A 6,905-nucleotide genomic window follows, 5' to 3' on the forward strand; every position below is an offset into this window, starting at 1 on the left:
TGTTTACGTTTGGGCAGGGTTGTACTGGAAGTCACAAGAAGAGATTTGTAAGTATGCAAAACAGGTATACATTATTACATATCTGTGTAAGCATGCATAATATTTAAGGAATGTTAAAGTTTGGGCAGGATTGTACTGGAAGTCACAAGAAGAGATTTGTAAGTATGCAAAACAGGTATATGTATCTGTGTAAACATGCATAATATTTAAGGAATGTTAAAGTTTGGGCAGGGTTGTACTGGAAGTCACAAGAAGAGATTTGCAAGTATGCAAAACAGGTATACGTATCTGTGTAAACATGCATAATATTTAAGGAATGTTAAAGTTTGGGCAGGGTTGTACTGGAAGTCACAAGAAGAGATTTGCAAGTATGCAAAACAGGTATACGTATCTGTGTAAACATGCATAATATTTAAGGAATGTTAAAGTTTGGGCAGGGTTGCACTGGAAGTCACCAGATGACTCACAGTACTCTAAACTGGTTGGCATCATGTTTTACATTTATTTGCTTATTTATCATCATTGTTGTCTTATTTATTTATTTATTTATTTATTTATTTATTATTGTTATTTTATTATTACTATTATTATTATTATTACTATCTTTTTTATATTATTATTATTATTTATCTATTTATTTATGTAAGCTTATCTATTATTTATTCACCTTTTTTTCTTTTTTTCTTTTTCTCAAGGCCTGACTAAGCACGCTGGGTTACGCTGCTGGTCAGGCATCTGCTTGGCAGATGTGGTGTAGCGTATATGGATTTGTCCGAACACAGTAACGCCTCCTTGAGCTACTGAAAAAACTGAAACTGAAAACTAAACTGGTTGGAACAACTCTGCACTGCAGGCTCCTGTTCCCCCACCACAGAATTATAGTTCTCACTGCTCGCCCGGAGTTGACTTTGAAAGTCACAAATTCCATCAGAACCGGATCCTCTTTGTAGATGGAAAGCAGTTCCCAGGAACCAGCTGCCTTTCCAGGCCAGGTGCTCAGACTGCTTTTCGCCGATCTGTTGCATGAAACGAACGTAGACATGTGGCTCATCTTTCTAGTCTACTGGCTTTGCAATCCGCCTTGCCTGCAACAATGAAAAGCAAAATAACAACAATTATTTTTACTGACATTTTTTATGTATTTTTCACAGTCATTAGCAATTATGGCATAAACTGTTGTTTACGATATGATTTCTTTCCACATTATTGCATGAGTGGCATGGGATAGGCGGCTGCCTTCACCTCTGCACTCCATCTCGCTCACTACGATTGGCTTCAGATCCACTCTGTTTACACATACCCAGATGCAAACACTCGACTGTTGGCCACTGTTCTTTCTCCGTCTCTGGACCTTGCAACTGGAATGAACTTCCTCTTTCGCTTTGTCAAGTCTCCACACTCAGCTCTTTCAAGTCTGGCCTTAAAACCCACCTCTTCCCAAAATAGCCTCCCTTGCCTGCCTCTTCCTTGTCTTTTATTTTCTAGAGTTTTGAAATTATGCATGCGTGTGAATGACTAGTTCGAAAGCGCTTTGATTTGTCTCTGCACAAGATTCAGTGCTATATAAATACCATTATTATTATTATTTTATTCTTATTATTTTGAATCCACCAGTCAGTCGTGCCCTGGAGACAGCAAGTTTCTGAGTTACTTCAAATGGTGTCAAAGTGTGGTTCAGTGATGTCCATCAGTACAAAATCTCTGAGTGTATGGGATGAGCAGATGTATTGTATTCAAGTTCATTCAACACTGTCCTCTCCATGTGGGAAAAAAACTATCTTGTGAAAGAAATCATATCTCAGATATTTTGTGGCACATAATTATAAAACCCACAAACATGCACTCACCCACAATCATTTGTTGTAACAATGTAAATCACACATGTATACACATACACATTACACATACTGACATACACACATACATTACACACACATGCATAATATTATACACATGCACAATATTACACACACACAAAAGCACACACACACACACACAACACACACACACACTGTTCACTTGCAGCCAATTTTCTTTCAGCCTTATGAAAACTAGTTCATATTGCACTAACCATTAAAAATGATCTCCCTGGACATTCTGTTCCTCAATGTCCTGTGTGGTTGTGTTGGACATCTCACCATTCAGCTTCTCTGAGTCCCTGTAAATAAAATGGGGAGAAACAGTTGAGTCAAAAATAAATACATAAAAATTGTTTTTAATCAAATTGAAATATCTTGCTTGTGGAAGAAGTTTCCAAAAATAGTATGAGACAAATGTATAGATCTACAGTATATACAGTCACACACACACACACACACACACACACAAATACAATGCTTAATTTTTGGAGATGTAAAGCAAACAACTCACTTCACAATCCACTACCATTAATATCACCCTGCTCTCCTTTATCATTCCCATACAACTTTTATCAACATTCATCACAATGACATTTCAGCTTCAGTATAACATAAGCAGAATAGAATCCTGGATAGTTCCATAGCCATTTAGGATCTTACACATGTCACTTTCATCCCAAATGCCAGCAATGCAAAGCGATCAACAAAGACAAAAGAAGCGAACATGTGCGACCTCGACACTTTGTCTCCAGTCCCTGTGATTGAGGACCCTATAGAGGCATTGAAATCATTCTTATGCATGAGGAAAAAGACAATGGAGGGTTCATATGAATTTTTTTTTCACCAGGTTTGATATCTTTATGTTCAGTGATGAACATGAAGAATGATTTCTGATAAAGCGTTTGATCATACCACTTTCACTGTCTCATCAGTCAACAGGATACATTTAACAAAAAAATGCTTGTGCACTTTGAGCCCCTAAAAAACCAAATGTTCAACTGTTAACTCATTATTTTTTAACCGTTTAATATAGATTACCTAAAAAGTGTATCGTGCATGCACTAGGGAGCTCCATGCTGAACGTTGTGGATTACATATTTTGCTGTCCTCCATTTCTTCAGTTGATAGCTTCTTTTGCTACAACCAGACACTGTACAACTGATGAGGTACCATCGTATGCACAATTAGAAAACTCAAATATGAAGTAAAAAAAAAAAAAAAAAAAACAAACAAACAAACAAACAAAAAAAAAAAACGAAGCCTGCTTCTGCCTTTTTTCATCGCCTTCATTGCTCGCAAATTCGGGGAAGATGACTGGTCTAAACAAGTGGCAAACTCAACCAGAAATCACACTCACAGCCATACAAAATGAAAATGGTAGAAGTCCGATTTTAGCATCCTAAACTACTGAGGTATAATCGCACTTGAGCATCCTAAAATCAGCTCCAGGAATTTAGGATGATAAAGTGCGACATTACCACGTTCATTCCGTCACACTTTAGCATCCTATATTCACCTCCAGGAATTTAGGATGCTAAAGTGCGACAAACAGCACCTATTTTACTAACACTTTTTTGTCAGTGGACGTTACATGCAAAAAATCAGCGCGACGTGAACACAAAACTTACCTTCTGTGTGTCATTCTGCCATGCTGTGGTTTCTTTCAAACAGGAACCGGATTTGCATTGGGGTTTCCGGTCATGGAAATTTACGGAGCGGGATGGTTTTGAATTAAAACACCAAAATGTTACGCGTGATTTCTGTGACTCCGATTCTGCCAGATTTGTCATTTATACGTCTGAATCTATTGTATCTTCATTTCAAATCGAAAGATTACTGGACGAGCGCAATAGCCGAATTGTTAAAGCGTTGGACTTTCAATCTGAGGGTCTGGATTGGAATCATGATGACGGAGCATGGTGGGTAAAGGGTGGAGATCTCCCAGGTCAACATATGTGCAGACCTGCCAGTGCCTGAATCCCCTTCGTGTGCATACACAAGCAGAAGATCGAATACGCACGTTAAAAATCCTGTAATCCATGTCAGCATTCGGTGGGTTATGGAAACAAAAACATACCCAGTATGCACACCCTGAAAGCAGAGTATGGCTGCATACATTGCGGGTTAAAAACGGTCATACACGTAAAAGCCCACTCGCGTATATACTGACGAGTGAACGTGGGAGTTGCAGCCCATGAACGCAGAAGAAGAAGAAAGATTATTGCATGGAGTGTGCGTTCCATCTGTTACAAGTTGCAGTCATGAACAACACAAAGAGTGCTTTCTTCGTGACGATGGAAGACACATGTGGGTCAGTGTGACACGGATGTTCACGTTTAACCGTCAATTTTCATCGAAACAATTCCTCAATGCTGCCAAGCGTTTCTGTAAGAAAACGTGGTTTCTGACGTGCGCCGATACATTCTGAATTAAATGCAGTTAAAACAAACATGTTTCAAAACTGGGAAAACAAAATATCACGGCCGTCGGTTTTACACCAACTGGAAACGATCTTCAAACTGTCATCTAATTTTGTCGGTAAATTTCGTGGTATTTTGAACATTTTACCGCTTTATGTTTTGCGAAGAGAGCACCAGATTTGTCTTATGTGTCTCTTCAGTGGGCGAACGTTTAAAGTAAACAAAAGCATTCAACATATTTCACATGGGAAAAAGCCGGTCATGATACGAGTTTTAAGGGGTTGGGGTCGGATCAAGCACCTCAGTTTTTGAAAGTGGGTCAAATACACACTGATACACGTATACAAATATACACGCATTGAACAAGAAGGAACACAATTTTACCGGGTACGCATTATGCATAAATGAACGAACGTATACCTTTTTACATAAATACACACATATACAAGAACATGCACGTTTACATGGCCTACACGATATCAGTGCACATAACAGCAAACAATTTATTACATATAAATTTAATAACACAGAAACATATTAATTGATACCGAGCAGATCTAACAGTAACACAAACATACACACGCCCGCCCACTGACATACACACGCGCGCCCACTCACACACACCCACACACACACACAGTGCAAGACAGGCAGACACAGAGACAGATAGATTCATTGACACACACACACACACACACACATAGGCGCGCGCTCGCAGTAACAGAGAACGTGTAAGACAGACAACCACAGAGTATAGCTGAAACTCACACACACACATACACACACACGCGTGCGCGCGCGGGCAATAACACACACGCGCGCGCGAAACCCCCACCCCCCACCCTCACACGGGAAGTCCTCCCCCCCCCCACCCCCCCCCCCCCCCCCCCGCCACCTCAACACACACACACGCGCGCGAACACCTCCACCCCTCCCACACACACAAAAGAAATATCCACCACCACCACCCCTACACACACACACACACACACACACATTCAAGAAAACCAACCTTTCTCCGAGTCAGTGGACGCGTCAGTTTTTCTTTTCCCATCACGTGCTCTGTCACTAGTTTCCATCACAGAACTTGCTGTGAAACACTACTCATTCCGTATATTGAGCTCTGTGTTGCTAAAAAAAACAACAACACATGTCTCAACAAACCTCCTCAAACGACGTTCGGCCCCCCAACACACACATATATTTACCTACGAAACGACTGAACTGTTGAGCATACCCACACTTCGTTTCACCACACAACAAACAACACGATTCAAGTGTCCCAGGTTAATAAAAAAAAAAAGTCTCCTGAACGTTCCCTCCGGACGATAACCTGTACCTTATGAATGAAGAGAGTTACCACTCTAATAATATGATGAAAGTCCAACTGAATGTGTACTATAGGTCCGGCCCCCTTTTACGTTTTCACGGTTATGTTCACATTCTTTCCATACTCCTGTTTGTGACCAGCCGAGTCAACGTTCCCTGCTTTGTAAACGCCACCCATTCCGTATAAAGAGGGGAACAACTGTTTGTACACTCTACAAACCACCACAACAGTAAACAAGTTGTAAGCTGGAAGGTAAAAACAGCACTAAATGAATAGGAAAGATCAAGAAAGTAAGAAAGTCAGCCCTCTTCCAAACTTTTTTTTTTTTTTTTTTTTTTTTTTTTTAAGTATACAGTCTTCTTCGTTTCGTTGTTGTTGTGCACTCGTCAAAATCAGGCCAGCGGCGGATACAGTTTGGTCGTCAGCAGGCCTACACACGTAAGCGCGGCGCTTTCCTCAGAGCCAACGACACTTTTGTCGTCGAAGTGTGTACTCAAGACACAGTGGGAAGGGCTGGATAGGTTGTCTTGCCGACCAGGAAGTATAAATAGCAGACGACAAGGAGGTCAGTGCAAGAACATGGGTGCAACTTTCAACGGCCATGGTGGGTGGGGATGGATGAAGGGGGGATGGGGGGGATAGCGGGTTCGGGGAGGGGGGGGGGAGGAGGATGGTTATGATTATGACGTTGACAAGCACTTGTGGGTCACCACCGTTGAAGCAGTGTGTGTGTGTGTGTGTGTGTGATTGTGAGTGTGTGTCACAATTTTTTTGTATGGACCGAACCAGTGGCCGCGCAGCTGAAACCAAGCGGCCACCATGTCAGTGCTCCCATACCGCGCGCGCTGACTGTACAGCAAACGTGTGTGTGTGTGTGTGTGTGTGTGTGTGTGTGTGTTCTGCGGAAGTTGAGAGGTGAAGTCAACAAAGGGCTGTCCAACGCTGCACGCAACAGACCTCTTTATGACTTCCCTGTGTATCTGGTCGTTTCAGCCCCATCTTAGTTCGCCCCCAACTAGTTCGCCCCATTGTCATTTCGCCCCTAGTCAGTTCGCCCCTTTAGCCGTCTCAGTTTTGCCTCTGGCTGCCTGGGCCATATCTAACATGGAATGAGCATAGTTTACTGACAAACATTTCCAGGTAAAAGTTTGACATGTTTGAGTGAAAAGAAGGGATATCAACGCTTGGTATATTTAGGCAAGTCAGTAATATAACATGCAGTAACTTCACTACTTACTTGCACATCACAAAGCAACATTTTCAACAAGACACACTCCGATTCAAAGTTACACTCGA

General features: G+C 41.4%; 1 long non-coding RNA gene across 1 annotated transcript; it reads right to left on the reverse strand.

The window, feature by feature from the left end:
• Nucleotides 1-625: 625 nt before the first annotated feature.
• On the reverse strand, nt 626-6,136 carry LOC143286952 (uncharacterized). The gene is made up of 3 exons (XR_013055897.1): nt 5,292-6,136; nt 2,072-2,158; nt 626-1,085 (listed from the first exon to the last, which is right to left on the reverse strand). It is a non-coding gene; the product is annotated as an uncharacterized LOC143286952 (long non-coding RNA).
• Nucleotides 6,137-6,905: the final 769 nt, after the last annotated feature.

Source organism: Babylonia areolata, chromosome 10 (genome assembly GCF_041734735.1).
Source record: "Babylonia areolata isolate BAREFJ2019XMU chromosome 10, ASM4173473v1, whole genome shotgun sequence".
NCBI lineage: Eukaryota > Metazoa > Mollusca > Gastropoda > Neogastropoda > Buccinidae > Babylonia > Babylonia areolata.